Source organism: Hemiscyllium ocellatum, chromosome 2 (genome assembly GCF_020745735.1).
Source record: "Hemiscyllium ocellatum isolate sHemOce1 chromosome 2, sHemOce1.pat.X.cur, whole genome shotgun sequence".
Classification (NCBI taxonomy): Eukaryota; Metazoa; Chordata; class Chondrichthyes; order Orectolobiformes; family Hemiscylliidae; genus Hemiscyllium; species Hemiscyllium ocellatum.
The window spans coordinates 37,131,961-37,150,268 of record NC_083402.1 but is presented as its reverse complement, the minus strand read 5'-3'; the positions used below and the strand labels follow the sequence as shown (position 1 = coordinate 37,150,268).

At 45.1% G+C, this 18,308-nt stretch overlaps 1 pseudogene; it reads right to left on the bottom strand.

The window, feature by feature from the left end:
* Positions 1-397: 397 nt before the first annotated feature.
* Positions 398-18,308, bottom strand: part of LOC132821411 (cholesterol 25-hydroxylase-like protein 2) — a 30,284-nt pseudogene continuing 12,373 nt past the window's right edge.

Genomic DNA, 18,308 nt, shown 5'->3' with positions numbered 1-18,308 from the left:
CAGCATATACCATGATAATCTTGTGGCCAATTTGCTAACTTGACAGTTAATAAAGGCTCTTAATGGAAATTCATTGGCTCCGTTGTAGGGTAATTGATTCTGTAACTTACAGCTGAATCTCACCAACATACATACACCCAAACATCATTCCAAATTTAAAGCCATCACTTGAAAGAGCAGTCAAACTCCTTTTCTTGTCAAAATTATAAGAAATGTACTTAAACTCAGTTTATAACAATTAAAAACTTAGATTAAAGGATGATAATGGGAGAAACTATTAAGGCAATGCGCATAGCTAGGCTGGGTATTAGCCTGTAGAAGCTGAAATTTTCTCAAAAGAGCAAAATATAATAGAATGCTAAAATAAAATCAGAAAATGTTTCAAACACTCAATAGGTCAGACGGCATCTGTGGAGAGAGAAACAGAGTTTCAAGTCAATGAGCTTTCACTACTTCATCATTGAGTTCTGATGGAAGAGCTTCAAGTTTAGGGGCAGGAGGACACTATACAGTCATGAATCAGTGTTATCTTGTTTGATTGTTTTCCTCAACGTCACTTTCCCACTTGCTCCCTATATCCCTTGATTTCTCTGGGAACCAAACCTCTGTCTAACTTACCTTCAGTGTATTCAATGGAGTGTCCTCAGAGAATTAAATGATTTTCAACCCTTTGAGTGGAGAAAGTAGTCCTAGTGTTAGTCCTAAATGATTGACACCCCCCTGATCCTGTGACTGCGCTCCCAGTGTTCTTGATTCCCCAGGCAGGGTGACTGCATGGATTGGAGTACTGAATAGAAGAAGTCTTGTTACATTAGTTTTGGTGAGATTGCGGTGGGAGCACTGTGTGGAGGTCACCACGTTTAAGATGCATTTGGACTGATGGCTGGATATTGAAGTCTATTTGGACTAATTGAGTCCATGGTATGAGGAGGCTGACCTGTGATGAGAAGCTGATTAAAATTGGGTCGATATCTTCTGGAGGTGAGAAGAGTGAGAGGCGATATCTTTGAAGCATGCAAGATTCTGAAGGAGCCTGATAGGTTGAGATTATTTTCACAAGTCGAGGAGGGCACAGTCTCAGGATGAGAGGCCAGTCAGCTAAGACTGAGATGAGAAACATTTCTTCCCTTCTAATGGCTGTGAATGTTTGGAATTTTCTGTCCCAGAGGTTATGGATGCTGCATCGTTGAATACATTTGAGACACAAATTAGCAGACATTTGGTCTCTCAGAGAATGAAGAAAAGGGGGAAGCAGAGAGGAAAACCCAAGATCAGCCATGATTATACTGGATGGCAGAGTGGGGTGGGCAACCATATTGTCTACTCCTGCTCCTACTGCCTGTGTGTGTTTTTGTGTGCATCCTTCCAAACCCCTTCAGAGTATTAAAAACTTTCCTTTTCTCACTACAAGTGCTGTCTGGCCCACTGAGTGTTTGCAGTATATTTTAACACACTGAGTAAATGCACTATTCTGAGGAGAGGTTCCTCTTTCCCCTCTCCAGTACAGCCGGCTGGTGCGGAGGTTCCAAAAATCCGATCCCAGTGAGAGAAGAATGGGGCGAAGTTGGTTGTGGGTTTCTGGTGGTGGGCTTGTGTTTCAGGGAGCCCCCAGAGAGCCTGAATGGCACCAGGTTGTGGAGGGACCAGGAAAATTGTAGCCAAGAGAAAGATGGTGAAGAGTATGAATGCCCAGGTGGTGAGGCATTGGCACCGCAGGAGCAGCTGATTCAGGGTGGTCCAGAAACCTACTCTGATCAGTTCCCAGACAGACAGGTACTGGGACACCAAGCTAACAGATGACATGGAAAGTGGTGTAAAGCCAAGGGATGTGATGTTGCAACCAGTGCCAGACATAATACGGGAAGATGAAGCACACCTACCAACTGCTCTGACAGGATGGGGGCCCAAGGCAGCAGAGGGCACGGAGGTTCACCAGTACCACTGAGCCATGGCAGTTGGCAGGATGAAGACTAGGTGGTTGTGGCAAATCAAGCCCAGGCTGCAGAGGACATTGTGCTGGGTAAGGGGGCTTCTCCAGATGGATCTTGTACCTTTTGAGGGCAGGCCAGCTGAGAGCCAGGATATCAGTGAAGACAGCACAGAGGGTGAAGTAGGTGGAGACCGAGATGCCGATGGGGAAGAGAGGTGGGCGCAGGCTCTGTTAGTGCCGCTGGTGTGGGCATTCCCAATGGGGCTGCAGAAGGGAGTCCTCTGGCAGGTAGTGGCTCAGCCCAGTGCCTTGCAGAAGCTGCAGGTCAGGCTGCAGAACAGGGGGGGGGGGGGGGTGGTAGGAGAGTGAGGCTGCAGTGAAGCCAGCTCAGCTTAGTCCAAGCTGACACCCATCCCAGATCGATCCTTTCCAACCAATATCTAACTGCCACAGAGCAAACCCTGTCAGTATAATAACCCTGAAAGGGATGGACAAAATGCTAAGGCATCACTTTGACAGACTGTGTCTTTTTTTTTAAATGGCAGCAACAACATCAATTGAAAATTCTGCTGGCATTTCTATTATTTTCCAAGTTTATCTTCTTTTTCCCCCACATTTCCGCTTAATAGCGGTAATGCTTATTTTTCCTTGGGACCCATGTCGTGTATGTGCAGGTGTCGGACACACTGAAGAACAACAAGTTTTATATTCCACCACCAGAAAGAAACGAAACATCTGAATGTCCTTCTTGACAAAGGGCAACGCTGCGTGATATTTTCCAAATTTATTTAACAGGACCACACGTTTCAGTAAAACTCATCTGATCCAAATAACCACAACTGATTAAATACAGATTTGCCGTTCGCCCCCACTCTGTTGGCAATGCAGATAAGGAATGTTCACGCAAGAGGTTTATTTTCAACTTCATAGTGAAATCTGCGAACAAAAAATGGCTAGAGCCATTGAAAGTCTAATCACAAACAGAAAAAATATGTTACAAACACTCAGCAGGTTAGCCAATGATGGTGGATATCATGACAGTTGGCCTGTTAGTTGGGTAAGTTCCTAGCCATACAAGTATTGGTGGAATTGTCTAATGCCAAAAGTGATTCCTAGACCTTCTTTCTCTTTCTGTGCATAGTTCATTTCTGCTTTGCTGAACAAACTTGATGTTAAAACAAAAGATGTCTTTTCACTGTTGGATAATGTATGAGAATTGACTGGGAGTGTGAACATGACAAAAAGAGGTCTGCTGGCCACATACCTCTGGCCAAGACCCATCCACTGGAACGTATCTGCAGTATTGTAGCATTTTCAAATAATGGTGGAATGGTAACTCTGATCCCTTCAATTGAAGGAATATCTATCTCTCCAATGGCCTGTCCATCTCTATTCTGTCCTCCAACCCTCTAAATCATTCCCCGTTCTCTTGCATCTCCCTATTTCTATTTTACACCGCAACTCAGAGAACAGCATCGCATCTGGCATCATTTGAAATTAACATCACACAATTCACTGAGCAAGAATTGTCTGCAGTGAACCAAAATGTATTTGAAGTTACAGGTAGTCAGAGACTCAGTCCTTCCTCCAACTATCGCTGAAGAGAGGTAAAAACCTCAATGCCCTTGTTTTTCTAAAAAAAAAGGAGTGGGGAATAATCCGTGAAAGGAAAGGGCTTGGTAAAAGAAGCTGGGTCTTGGCCAGAGATATGTGGCCAGCAGATCCGAGACCGCAATTTCCCTTCCCACGTGGTTAAAGACGCATCTCTTCCACATCCCGCACCTCCGCCCTCAGACCCCACCCCTCCAACCGTAACAAGGACAGAAGGCCCCTGGTGCTCACCTTCCACCCTACTAACCTTCACATAAACCAAATCATTCGCTGACATTTCCACCACCTCCAAACGGACCCCACCACCAGGGATATATTTCCCTCCCCACCCCTTTCCGCCTTCCACAAAGTCAGTTCCCTCCGTGACTGCATGGTCAGGTCCATGCCCCCCTACAACCCACTCTCCCATCCTGGCATCTTCCCCTGTGCAAAACCTGCGCCCACACCTCCTCCCTCACCTCTATCCAAGGCCCTAAAGGAGCCTTCCACATCCATCAAAGTTTTACCTGCACATTCACCAATATCATTTACTGTATCCATTGTTCCCGACACGGTCTCCTCTACATTGGAGAGACTGGACGCCTCCTAGCAGAGCGCTTTAGGGAACATCCCTGGGACACCCGCACCAATCAACCACACCGCCCTGTGGCCCAACATTTCCACTCCCCCACCCACTCTACCAAGGACATGTAGGTCCTGGGCCTCCTTCACCACCGCTCCCTCACCACCAGATGCCTGGAGGAAGAACGCATCATCTTCCGCCTCAGAACACTTCAACCCCAGGGCATAATGTGGATTTCAACAGTTTCCTCATTTCCCCTTCCCCCACCTCACCCTAGTTCCAAACTTCCAGCTCAGCATTGTCCCCATGACTTGTCAGGACTTGTCCTTCCTGCCTATCTTCTTTTCCACCTATCCACTCCCCCCTCCCCCCGACCTATCACCTTCATCCCCTCCCCCACTCGCCTATTGTACTGTACGCTACTTTCTCCCCACCCCCACCCTCCTCTCACTTATCTCTCCACCCTTCAGGCTCTCTGCCTGTATTCCTGATGAAGGGCTTTTGCCCGAAACGTCGATTTTCCTGCTCCTCGGATGCTGCCTGAACTGCTGCTTTTCCAGCACCACTCTAATCTAGACTCTGGTTTCCAGCATCTTCAGTCATTGTTTTTATCTCTTTTTGTCACATACACACTCGCAGTCAATTCTCATACATTACCCAATGGTGAATAGACACCTTTTGTCTTAGCATTAAGTTTGTTCAGCAAAGCAGAAATGAACTATGCGCAGATAGAGAAAGAAGTCTAGGAATCACTTTTGGCATTAGACAATTCCACCAATACTTGTATGGCTAGGAATTTACCCAACTAACAGGCCACAGACAATTCAGCACAATATTTGGGTCTCATACTGGGATACCTTCCCTAGCAACAAGCCATATGCAGAGGTGAGCATTGTTGCTATCAGTTCACAGTCACAATTAAGTGATAGCAGTAATGACCCATTACTATCATATGTAATGCGACTTTGTGGCAAGATCATAGGAACAATCCCAGAACTGATGCCTTATGGAAGCTAGAAGTACCTGTACAAGGAGGATGTCTCCTATGGGGAATGAGGGTCATCATTCCACCACAGCTAAGAAAACATGTGTTACCTGTACAAAGGGTCACTGTGGCATTGTCAGAATGAAGGAGATGACTAGAAGCTATTTTTGGAGCTCCAATCCAAACTTGAGGAGAATTTGTGCACTTTGCACAGGAGTTCACAACACATCTTCATTAGTATTATTCCACACATGGGAATGGCCAGAATGGCTATGGCACCCTTTTGAAGAGTGAATGATTTTCATGGTAGTTGATACACATACTAAATAGCCTGAAGTTGCCATCACAAAGATGCCGTCTTCAAAGAAAACCATTGAAAGAGCGAGGGAGTTCTTTGCAAAGTTTGGTCATCTGGAACAGTTTGTATGTGATAACAGTCCATAGTTTATATCACAGGAGTTTATGGACTAACTAGTTTTCCCACTTAAAAAGGCACTTACCTCGGGAGTCGGGCCTCCATTTTGACAGAGCGGTGAGGAGAGAAGGAGGAGTGAAGCGAGGTCTGCTGGGAAGGTTAGGGCTTAATTTATATTTGGGCAGTGGCTAAACCCAAGATACTATATGTGTAGTATCTTCCCCTCCCCCCACTCCTCTAATGGAAGAAAAAACTCAATAAGGTAAGGCTTTTATTTTTTTCTTTATGTTTCCTTTTCATATATTTAAGTGCGTTGTTTGGTTTTATTTAGTTCATATAAAGCTAAGCTTACAATGGCAGGGGACCTCAGACCCGTGGCATGTGCCTCTTGCTTGATGTGGGAGCTTAGGAGCAGGTCTGACGTTCCTGACTCTTAGACTTGCAAGAAGTGCGTCCAGCTGCAGCTGTTGTTTGACTGTATGCTGCCTCTGGAGCTGCGGATGGACTCACTGCGGAGCATCCACCATGCAGAGGAGGTTGTGGAAAGCACGTTTAGTGAACTGGTCCCACCGCAGGTTAGAACTGCTGAGGGAGATAGTGAATGGATGACCAAAAGACAGAAAAAGAATAGGAAGGCAGTGCAGGTGTCCCCTGCAATCATCTCCCTCCAAAACAGGTATACCGTTTTGGATACTGTGGGGGGAGATGGCTCACCAGGAGAGGGCAGCAGTTGTCAAGATCATGGCACCCTGGCGGGCACTGCTGTTCAGAAGGGCGGGAAAAAAATCTCTTAGTGCCATAGTCATAGGGGATTCTGTTGTGAGGGAAGTAGGTAGTTGGTTTTGTGGCCGAAAACGGGACACCCGGATGGCATGTTGCCTCCCAGGTGCTTGGGTCAGGGATATCACCGATCAGCTACAGAGCATTCTAAAAGGGGAGGGTGAACAGCCAGTTGTCTGGGTGCATATAGGCACCAACGATATAAGTAGAAAACAAGATGAGGTCCTGAAAGAAGAATTCAGGGAGCTAGGAGAGAAGTTAAAGGGGAGGACCTCAAAGATGGTGATCTCAAGATTACTACCAGTGCCACGTGCTGGCTAGCGCAGAAATGAAAAAAATAGGCAGGATGAACACATGGCTTGAGAGATGGTGTAGGAGGGAGGGATTCAGATTTGTTGAACATTGAGACCGGTTCTGGGGAAGGTGGGACTATTACAAAAGGGACATTCTACATCTGAACCAGATTGGAACCAAAGTCCTTGGGGGAGTTTTTGCTACTGCTATTGGGAGGTTTTAAACTAATGTGGCAGGGGGCTGGAAACCAGAAGAGAAAACAAGTAGGCAGTGAGGTGGAGACTGGAGACTGTAAGAATTATGAAGATAGCATTAATAAAGCGAAGTGTAGGCAGAGAGCAGATGAGCGCAAAAAAACTGGTGGCCTGAAATGCATCTACTTCAATGCAAGGTGTATGGTGTGTAAGGCATACGAATGTAGGGCTTGGATTGATGCCTGGGAGTATGACATTATTGCAATCACAGAGACTTGGTTGAAGGAAGAGCATGATGATTGCCAACTAAATGTTCCAGGATATAGACGCTTCAAACAGGACAGGGAGGGAAGTAAAAGGGGGTCGGGGGGTAGGGAGCTGCATTGCTGGTCAGGGACGATATCATGGCTGTGCTAAAGGAGGACACTATGGAGGTCTTGAGTAGTGAGGCATTATGGGTGGAGCTGAGAAATAAGAAGGGTGCAGTTATATTGTTGGGGCTGTATTACAGGCCTCCCAACGGTGAGCGTGAGGTAGAAGAACAAATAGGTAAACAGATTATGGAGAGATGTAGAGACAATAGGGTAGTGGTGATGGGAGATTTTAATTTTCCCTACATTGACTGGGATACACTTAGTGTCAGAGGTCTGGATTGGGTAGAATTTGTACAAAGCGTCCAGGAGAGTTTTCTAAAGCAGTACGTTAATAGTCCGATGAGGGAAGGGGCCATATTGGACCTGATTCTGGGGAACAAGCCAGGGCAGGTGGTAGAAGTTGCGGTTGGGAATTTCTTTGGGAACAAGGACCACAATTCTATAAGTTTAGAATACTCATAGATAAAGAAGAGATTGGTCCTAAGGGAAGAGTACTAAACTGGGCCAAGGCCAATTATATCAAAATTAGGCAGGAGCTGGGAAATGTGGATTGGACACAGGTATCTGAAGGGAAGTCCACATTTGCTATGTGGGAGGCTTCCAAAGATAGGTTAAAGATAGTGCAGGATAGGCATGTCCCATTGAAGACAAAGGATAGGAAGGACAAGATTCGTGAACTGTGGATGACAGGAGAAATTGTACAACTAGCCAAGAGGAAAAGGGTAATGTACTTAAGGTCTAGGCAGCTAAAAACAGAACGGGCCCTGGTGGAATATCGGAAGAGTAAGACAAGTCTTAACCAAGGACTCAAGCAGGCTAAAAGGGGTCATGAAATAGCTTTAGCGAGCAAAATTAAGGAGAATCCCAAAGCCTTTTATTCTTATATAAGAAGCAAGTGGGTAACTAGAGAAAGGATTGGTCCACTAAAGGAGAATGAAGGAAGGCTGTGTGTCGAACCTGAGAGAGTGGGTGAGATTCTGAATGATTACTTTGCATCAGTGTTCACTGGGGAAAAGAACATGATGAATGTTGAGATTAGAGATCGAAGTTTGATTAGTCTGGATCACTTTGATATAAGTAGGGAAGATGTGTTGGATAGGCTAGAGGTTATTAAGGTAGACAAATCTCCAGAACTGGTTGGGATCTATCCCAGGTTGCTAAGGATGGCAAGAGAGGAAATAGCTGAGGCCCTGACAGATATCTTTGTGGCATCCTTAAGGTGAAGTGCCAGAGAACTGTAAGGTTGCTCATGTTGTCCCCCTACACAAGAAGAGTAGTAGGGATATTCTGGGTAACCACAGACCAGTGAGCCTGACGTCAGTGGGGGAAAGTTGCTGGAGAAGGTATTGAGGGATAAAATATATTTATATTTAGAAAAGAATGGGAGTATCAGAGATAGGCAACATGGTGTTATGTGGGGGAGATTGTGCCTCACCAACTTAATAGAGTTCCTTGAGGAAGTGACCAAATTGATAGATAAAGGAAGGGCTGTAGATATCATATACATGGACTTTAGTAAGATGTTTGATAGGTTCCCCATTTTAAACTAATAGAGAAAGCGAAGTCACATGGTGTGCAGGGTGGTCTAGCTAGGTGGATAAAGAACTGGTTGAGCAACAGGAGACAATAGTAGTTGAAGGGAGTTTCTCAAAATGGAGAAAGGTGACCAGTGGTGTTCCACTGGGATCAGTGCTGGGGCCACTGTCGTTTGTAATATACATAAATGATTTGGAAGAGGGTATTGTTGGTATGATCAGCAAGTTTGCAGTTGACACGAAGATTGGTGGAGTAGCAGAAAGCATTGGGGACTGTCAAAGAATACAGGAGAATATAGATAGACTGGAGAGTTGGGCAGAGAAATGGCAGATGGAATTCAATCCAGACAAATGTAAGGTGTTGCATTTTGGGAAATCTAATTCTAGAGCGAATTATACAGTAAACTTTCCCCCTCCTTGGGGAAAGTTGATGAGCAGAGAGAAGTGGGAGTTCAGGTCCACAGTCCTCTGAAGGTTGCTGCACAGGTGGGTAGAGTGGTCAAGAAGGCATACAGTATACTTGCCTTCATTGGACGAGGTATTGAGCGTAAGAGCTGGCAGGTCATGTTAAAACTGTACATGACATTGGTTTGACCGCATTTAGAATACTGTGCAGTTCTGGTCGCCACATTTCCAAAAGGATGTGTACGCTTTGGAGAGGGTGCAGAGAAGGTTTACGAGGATGTTGCCTGGTATGGAAGGTGCTAGCTATGAAGAAAGGTTGAGTAGGTTAGGTTTGTTTACATTAGAAAAAAGGAGGTTGAGGGTGGACCTGATTGAGGTCTACAAAATCATGAAGGATATAGACAGGATAGATAGAGATAAATATTTTCCCAGGGTGAAGGATTCAATAACGAGGTCACGCTCAGGCTTGGAGGGCTGAAGGGCCTGTTCCTGGGCAGTGAATTTTCTTTGTTCTTTGTTACTAATCCTCTAATACATTGCCCATAATGTCATGCATCTTTATCTTATGCAGCAGCCTTTTTTGCAGCACCTTGTCAAAAACTTTTCGGAAATCTAGAGTCACCACATCTGCTGGATCCCCATTGTCCACCGTGCTCATAATATCTACATAGAATTCTAGCATATTATTTAAGCATGACTTGCCCTTCATGAACCCATGCTGCATCTGCCCAATGGGAATTTCTAACTAGATGCCTTGCTATGTCTTCCTTGATCGTAGATTCAAGCATTTTCCCCAATACAGAAGTTAAGCTAACCAGTCTACAATTCCCCATTTTTTGTCTATCTTCCTTTTTAAACAGAGGTGTCACAATTGTTGTTTTCCAACCTGTTGGAACTGCCCCAGAGTTCAATTAATTTTGGAAAATTACCACAAGTGTTTTTGCCATTCCTCCTGCCATCTCTTTTAGTACTCTGGGATCCATTTCTTCAGGGCCAGGAGACTTGTCTACATTTAGTTCCATTAGCTTGCCCAGCACTATCTCTTTTATGACAATGACTGTTTCCAGGTCCTTTGTCTCTTTGTCAATTATTGCTATGTCCTTAGTGTCAGAACTCACCACATATAGCAATGAGAAGTCCTCATGCTGGATGATTAGGTTCTTACCACAATGGAGAGCAAGAATCACTCCCACAGTCTCAATTTTTTTATTTGACCATGATTATTCATTCTTTCCAGTTTTTGTAGTACATCTCCAGCCCGGCTAAACTGTATGCCTAGCCTTTCAGGTAAACTGACCTAATAATGAAGCTGATTGATTGTTGCAGGGCTCTTCTCTTGCCTGCTGTTATTGGTATTCCTGACTGACTGTCTCAGGATCCTCCTCTTGTCAGCTCCTCGAGGTTTAAGCTCATTTTGATTGTTTAATTTGTCACTTGTGGTATTTTCACTAGTAATTAACTCTTCAATCAAAAATCCATCTCAATGTTAATAGGTAGCAATATTTCTGTATTGTTCTGAATGGATTAAATGCTTCCTAGTTCAGAGTCTGCTTTGTGAACCCTTTTAAAGCTTGTGTTAAGAACTTAACATCAGTGAACAGACTATTTAAAATACCAATAACAGTATTTAACATTGATGAAATGCTGTTACAGCACCTAAGGAGGTCTTTCACCACATCAAGGCATGCTTGCTCTCTGGAGTACAGCCCAGTCAAAAATGTAATAGCATCTTATCACATCCCCATCTGCCTCCTATTGGGTTACCAAGTTCTTTACTCTATTTTTAGCTCCTGATACAATGTGGTGCTTCCTCTGTGGTGCACGTCATACAGATAAATGGCAACCTGGGGTAGACCTTGTAAAATGTTCTCTATAATCTGCTGAAAAATGGCACAGAATACTGAGTGATGATACCCTAGATGGTAGTCTCATATACAGTATTGGTATTAATGGGTATTGTGGGTATTAATTGTAACATAATTCTGGGAATGCTCATCTGACCGCACTTGCAGGTACACATGGCTCATGTCCATTTTCGTGAAGGGCAGTCCCCTGCCAGTTTGAGTATAAGTCCGCTTTGTGAGGGATTCAGTATTTATCCAGCTGCAATCATACCTTTCCTTATTTATTCATCAGATGTGGCCGTCACTGCCTCCCCCAACTATTTGTTTCTGATGCTAAAATAGCCTTGAGAAGGTATGATGAGCTACTTTCTTGAACTGCTGCATTCCTTGGAGTGTAGGTACACCCACAGTGCTCTTAGGAATTTGAGGACTTTTAACCAGTGACAATAAAAGAACAGCAAGATAATTCAACTCAGGATTGTTTATTATTTGGAGGGGAACTCACAGGTGCCAGTGTTCTGGGTTGGGTTTTGAATTAGAATTCCTACATTGTGGGAATCCTTTGGCCCGACATGTCCACACTGCCCCTCCAGAGTGTCTCCCACCCAGACCTACATTTCCCCCAACTAATGCATCTAACCTATATATCCCTGAACACTGTGGACAATTTAGCATACCCAATGCACCTGACCGGCACATCTTTGGACAGTGGGAGGAAAACAGAGCACCCAGAGGAAACCTGTGTAGACACAGGGAGAGTGTACAAACTCCACACAGACAGTCGCCCAAGGCTGGAATCAAACCCAGGTCCCTGGTGCTGTGAGGCAGCAGTGCTAACCACTGAGCCACCATGCTACCCTTGATATTGCACTCAGCCTGGGTTAGTTGATGCATGCATCTTGCAGGTGTTACACATTCTGGCAACTGGAAGGAATACTGAAGAGGGGGTGGGGCGCCAAGTGGACTGACTTGATCTGGATGGTTTTGAGTTACATTATGTACCCAGGCTATTTTAACATTTGATAATACTTACTCTTGAGCTGATAGACACTGGGAGATGGTAATCATTACTGCCCCTTGGTTTGATCTCATACCACAAACCATTAGATCTGAAATCAGTTTTTAGTGCTGCCTGAGATATTTCCTTCCAAGTGTGCATAAGTATACAACCACCTCTCGGTGGTACTGCTGGTAGGACAAACAAAACCTAAGGATAATAATGGAGCAATCTGGTGTATTGGTTATGTAACTTGTACATACAGGCAAGGAGCAGATGATTACTAAATGAATCAATTCAAGCTGACCTATTGATTTCTAATAAGAGAGTCATGGGATCACTTTCCATTGCCCGACAACTTATGCTGTATTAAATTACTGCTTAGCCTAGACTTCACCTCAAGAGAACTTGATTTTGAACCTCTTTTTCAGAGTTTCTCCAAAAGCAGATAAACTTCTTGTCTGAGTGAAACCCTAATTACATACCTCGAAGTTTTTCAGGAAAGTCTAGGAACTATCAAAGGAGCCAAGGCCAAGAAGCAATCCCACGGTTCTGCAAGGTGTACCCAGTGCTATTTGCCCTTGGGTGCAAAAGTAGAGACAAGAAGCTGAAAAGTGAAGGATTCATCACAACAGTACAATTAGCGGAATGGGTCGCACTACTTGTACTGATTGTGAAAGTCGACAGGTCGGTTCACTTTTGTGGGGATTTCAAACAAACAAACCCAAATTTAATTGACTTCAATTTTGCTAGGGCTCCTTGAAGCCATGTTCAGTCTAAATGATATTGCTTAGTTCTACAAATTCAGTGTGAGATCTTAACCTGAGTGTTCCATGTTGGTTCAGTTCAACTCAGTTTAATTTTCAAGCTACTAACTGCATGTAAATAAAACCTAAAGAACGGTGGATGCTGTAAATCAGAAATAAAGACAGAATTTGCTGGAAAAGCTCAGCAGGTCTGGTATCATCTGTGAAGATAAATCAGAGTTAACATTTTGGATCCAGTCTTCCTCAGAATTGATGGTAGCTAGGAAAATATTGATTTACATGCAGAAGGTAGGATGGAGGGAAGGGATAAGGAGGTGTGACACCTGCCCATTCACCTCCTGCCTCCTCAGTATCCAAACATACCTGCCCTTCCCACAAACTAGTCTACTGCATTCATTACTCACAATATGGTCTCCTCTAGATTAGGGAAATGAAACTTAGACTTGGCGAATACTTTGCAGAACTTTTATATTCTGCTTGTATAAAAGACCCTGAGCTTCCTGTGTCTGAGATTTTAACACACCATCCTGTTCCCTAGCCAACGTCTGTCTCAGGTTTACTGCAGTGTTCCAGTGAAGCTCAGTGCAAGCTAGAAGAACAACACCTCGTTTTCCATTTGGAGACCCTGCAACCCTCCGGACTCAAATGGAGTTCAATCATCATTGGGCCTGAAATCCTCCATGTCCTAGTCTCCAACCCTACACCCAGGCTTGTTATTATATAGTCTGCCATTACACACTATTCTTTGTTAACCAGTAAACAGTCTCCATTAACAGCTATTCGCCCTCCTAGCCAGATCGTTATCAACTCCTTGGTCTGTCCAACTGTTCTTTTCTCTTTCAGCTCTATCTTCAACTATCATTTAATCCATAACCCCTCCTTCACCCTATCTTCTGCAGAAAAAAACAAAACTTTCCCAGCTACCATCAATTCTGAGGAAAAGTCACTGGACCCGAAACCCTAACTCTGATTTCTCTTCATAGTTGTTGCCAGACCTGCTGAGCTTTTCCAGCAACTTCTGTTTTCTTACTAACTACATAGAACATAGAACATAGAAGGATACAGCGCAGTACAGGCCCTTCGGCCCTCGATGTTGCGCCGACCGAATTCTACCTAACCTATACTAGCCCAATAACTTCCAAATGCCTATCCAATGCCCGCTTAAATGACCATAAAGAAGGAGAGTTCACCACTGATACGGGCAGGGCATTCCATGAACTCACAACCCGCTGTGTGAAGAATCTACCCCTAACATCTGTCCTATACCTACCACCCCTTAATTTAAAGCTATGTCCCCTAGTAACACCTGACTCCATTAGCGGTAAAAGGTTCTTAGTATCTACCCTATCTAAACCCCTAATCATCTTATACACTTCTATCAGATCTCCCCTAAACCTTCTCTTCTCCAATGAGAACAGCCCCAAGTGCCTCAGCCTTTCCTCATAAGATTTTCCTACCATTCCAGGCAACATCCTGGTAAACCTCCTCTGCACTCGTTCTAAAGCTTCCACATCCTTCCTATAGTATGGCGACCAAAACTGCACACAATACTCCAGATGAGGCCTCACCAGAGTCTTATACAACTGCAACATGACCTCAGGACTCCGGAACTCAATTCCTCTGCCAGTAAAGCCCAGTACACCATATGCCTTCCTCACAGCACTATTTACCTGGGTGGCAACTTTCAGAGATCTGTGTACATAGACACCAAGATCCCTCTGCTCATCCACACTACCAAGTAACCTACCATTAGCCCAGTAATCCATCATCTTGTTATTCCTACCAAAGTGAACGACTTCGCACTTAGCTACATTGAATTCCATTTGCCACATTTCCGCCCAGCTCTGCAACTTATCTATATCCCGCTGTAACCTACCACTTCCTTCCTCACTATCCACAACTCCACCGACTTTTGTTCATCCGCAAACTTGCTTACCCAGCTTTCAAGTCCTTCCTCTAGATCATTTATAAAGATAACAAAAAGCAATGGTCCCAAAACAGATCCTTGTGGTACACCGCTAGTAACTGCGCTCCAAGATGAACATAATCCATCAACTACTACCCTCTGTCTCCTTCCAGCCAGCCAATTCCTAATCCAAACCTCTAATGTATCCTCAATGCCATACCTCCGAAGTTTTAGCATTAGCCTACCATGGGGAACCTTATCGAACGCCTTACTAAAATCCATATACACAACATCTACTGCTTTACCCTCGTCCACTTCCTTAGTCACCTTCTCAAAGAACTCAATAAGGTTTGTGAGGCACGACCTGCCCTTCACAAAACCATGCTGGCTATCCCTGATCACGTTATTCCTACCCAGATGTTCATAAATCTTATCCCTTACCATTCTCTCTAAGACTTTGCCCACCACTGAAGTCAGACTCACTGGCCTATAGTTACTAGGGCTATCCCTACTCCCTTTCTTGAACAATGGGACCACATTCGCTATCCTCCAGTCCTCTGGTACTATTCCCGTTGACAATGACGACATAAAAATCCAGGCCAAAGGCTCTGCTATCTCCTCCCTAGCTTCCCATAGGATCCTGGGGTAAATGCCATCAGGCCCAGGAGACTTATCTATATTCATCCTTTCCAATATTCCCAAAACCTCTTCCCTGCATATTTCCAGGGCATCCATTCTAATTATTTGTGATTCCATATTCACATCAGCAACAGTGTCCTGTTCCTGAGTGAATACTGATGAAAAGTACTGATTTAATGTCTCTCCAATCTCCTCCGCCTCCACACACAACTTCCCACTACTATCCTTGACTGGACCGATACCTACCCTAGTCATCCTTTTATTCTTGACATACCTATAGAAAGCCTTTGGGTTTTCCCTAATCCTACCAGCTAAAGACTTTTCATGTCCCCTTCTCGCTTCTCTTAGCTCCCTCTTTAGCTCCTTCCTGGCTACCTTATAACTCTCAATCGCCCCAACTGAACCTTCACGCCTCATCTTTACATATGCCGCCTTCTCCCCTTTCACAAGGGACTCCAATTCCTTACTAAACCACGGCTGCCTCACAAGGCCCTTTACACCATGCCTGACTGGTACATACCTATCGAGGACACGCAGTAGCTGCTCCTTGAACAATCCCCACATCTCATTAGTGTTCTTCTCTTGAAGCCTGTTTTTCCAATCCACACATCCTAAGTCATGCCTCACTGCATCATAATTTCCCTGCCCCCAGCTATAGCTCTTGCCCTGCGGTGCACGATTATCCCTCTCCATCACTAAAGTAAAAGTCACCGAGTTGTGGTCACTGTCCCCGAAGTGCTCACCTACCTCCAAGTCTAACACCTGGCCTGGTTCATTACCTAGAACCAAATCCAATATAGCCTCCCCTCTTGTTGGAAACCCTCCTGCACACATTGTACAAACACCAACCCATCTAATGAACTCGAGCTATAGCTCTCCCAGTCAATATCTGGGAAGTTAAAGTCCCCCATAACAACCACCCTGCTACCTTCACTCTTTCCCTGAATCATCCTCGCAATATTATCCTCTACTTCTCTAGGACTATTAGGAGGCCTGTAGAAAACACCTAACAGGGTGACCTCACCTTTCCTATTTCTAACCTCAGCCCAAACTACCTCAGATGGCAAGTCCTCTTCCATCGTCCATTCCACTGCTGTGATACTGTCTTTGACAAGTAATGCCACGCCTCCCCCTTTTTTACCCCCATGTCTGATCCTACTAAAATATTTGAACCCTGGAACGTGCAACAGCCATTCTTGTCCCTGTTCTACCCACGTCTCTGTAATGGCCACAACATCGAAGTCCCAGGTACCAACCCACGCTGCAAGTTCACCTACCTTATTCCTTATACTTCTGGCATTGAAGTATACACACTTCAATCCACCTTTCTGGTTACAGGCACCCTCCTTAGAGATCGCTGCATTGTTCCTAACCTCCCTACACTCAAGGTCCTGTACCCTAAAGCTACAGTCCTGGTTCCCATGCCCCCGCGGAGTTAGTTTAAACCCTCCCAAAGAGCACTAGCAAACCTCCCCCCAAGGATACTGGTGCCCCTCAGGTTCAGGTGTAGCCCATCCTTTTTATAGAGGTCCCACCTTCCCCAGAAAGGACCCCAGTTGTCCAGAAACCGGAATCCCTCCCTCCTGCACCATCCCTGTAGCCACGCATTTAACTGCTCTCTCTCCCTATTCCTCGACTCTCTATCACGTGGCACGGGTAACAAACCAGAGACTACAACTCTGTTTGTTCTAACTCTGAGCTTCCAACCTAGCTCCCTGAAAGCCTGTCTGACATCCTCACCCTTCTTCCTACCTATATCGTTGGTGCCAACGTGGACCACGATCTGGGGCTGCTCCCCCTCCCCCTTAAGGACCCGGAAAACACGATCAGCGACATCACGTACCCTTGCACCTGGGAGGCAACATACCAAACGTGAGTCCCTGTCGCCCCCACAAAACCGTCTGTCTGTACCCCTCACTATCGAGTCCCCAAGAACAATTGCTCTACCTTTCTCCACCCTACCCTTCTGAGCAACGGGGCCAGGCTCCGTGCCAGAGGCCTGAACCTCGTTGCTTGCCCCTGGTAAGTCATCCCCCCCACAAGTATCCAAAACGGTATACTTGTTCTTGAGGGGAATGACCGCAGGGGGTCCCTGCACTGGCTTCCTCCTCCCACTCCCCCTCACTGTCACCCATCTATCTTGAACTTTCGGAGTAACTACTTGCCTAAAGCTCCGATCTATGACCTCCTCTGCCTCCCGAATGATCCGCAGTTCATCCAACTCCAGCTCCAGTTCCCTAACACGGGTTTGGAGGAGTTGGAGATGGGTGCACTTCTTGCAAGTGTACTCAGCAGGGACGCTAATGGCTTCCCTCACCTCATACATGTTGCAAGAGGAACATTGCCCTCTCTGCACTGCCATCCCTCTAAAAGTAAGCTTTCCTTAAAAAAAACAACAAAAACCAACTAAATCTAAAGAAACAAACAAGGAAAATGCAGCACTTACCCGCTAGTCACAATTGGTCTTATTATTAGGTTAGAGGAGATGGAAGGGTGGGAGGCACTACTCGTGTAGTGCCTCGGGTGACTCGCCTGTGCGTTTAAATAAGGGGAGAGAAAAAAACCTTACCCAGGTAACCTAGCGCGCCTTCCGGGTCTGCTACCGCTTTTTTAAAGGAAAACTTTAAACTTTTAACTATTAAATAAACGACCAAACTTACCCACCAGCCGTCGCGAAGTCTTCCGAGAGACTGAGGCCTAAAACTCGGAGCCCGCGTTTAAATAAGGGGAGAGAAAAAAAACCTTACCCAGGTAACCTAGCGCGCCTTCCGGGTCTGCTACCGCTTTTTTAAAGGAAAACTTTAAACTTTTAACTATTAAATAAACGACCAAACTTACCCACCAGCCGTCGCGAAGTCTTCCGAGAGACTGAGGCCTAAAACTCGGAGCCCGCGTTTTACATGTGATTGTTTCCTCCCACAAAGTTGTTTCTTCATCTATATTGTTAAATGTTTCCTCAGGTTATCAAATAACTCTTATGATCAAGACTGATCAACTGCATTGTAGCTGTGGCTACATACCAATCATTGCAGTGGTTTGAAAAGGAAGTTCACCACCAAATTGTCCAGGG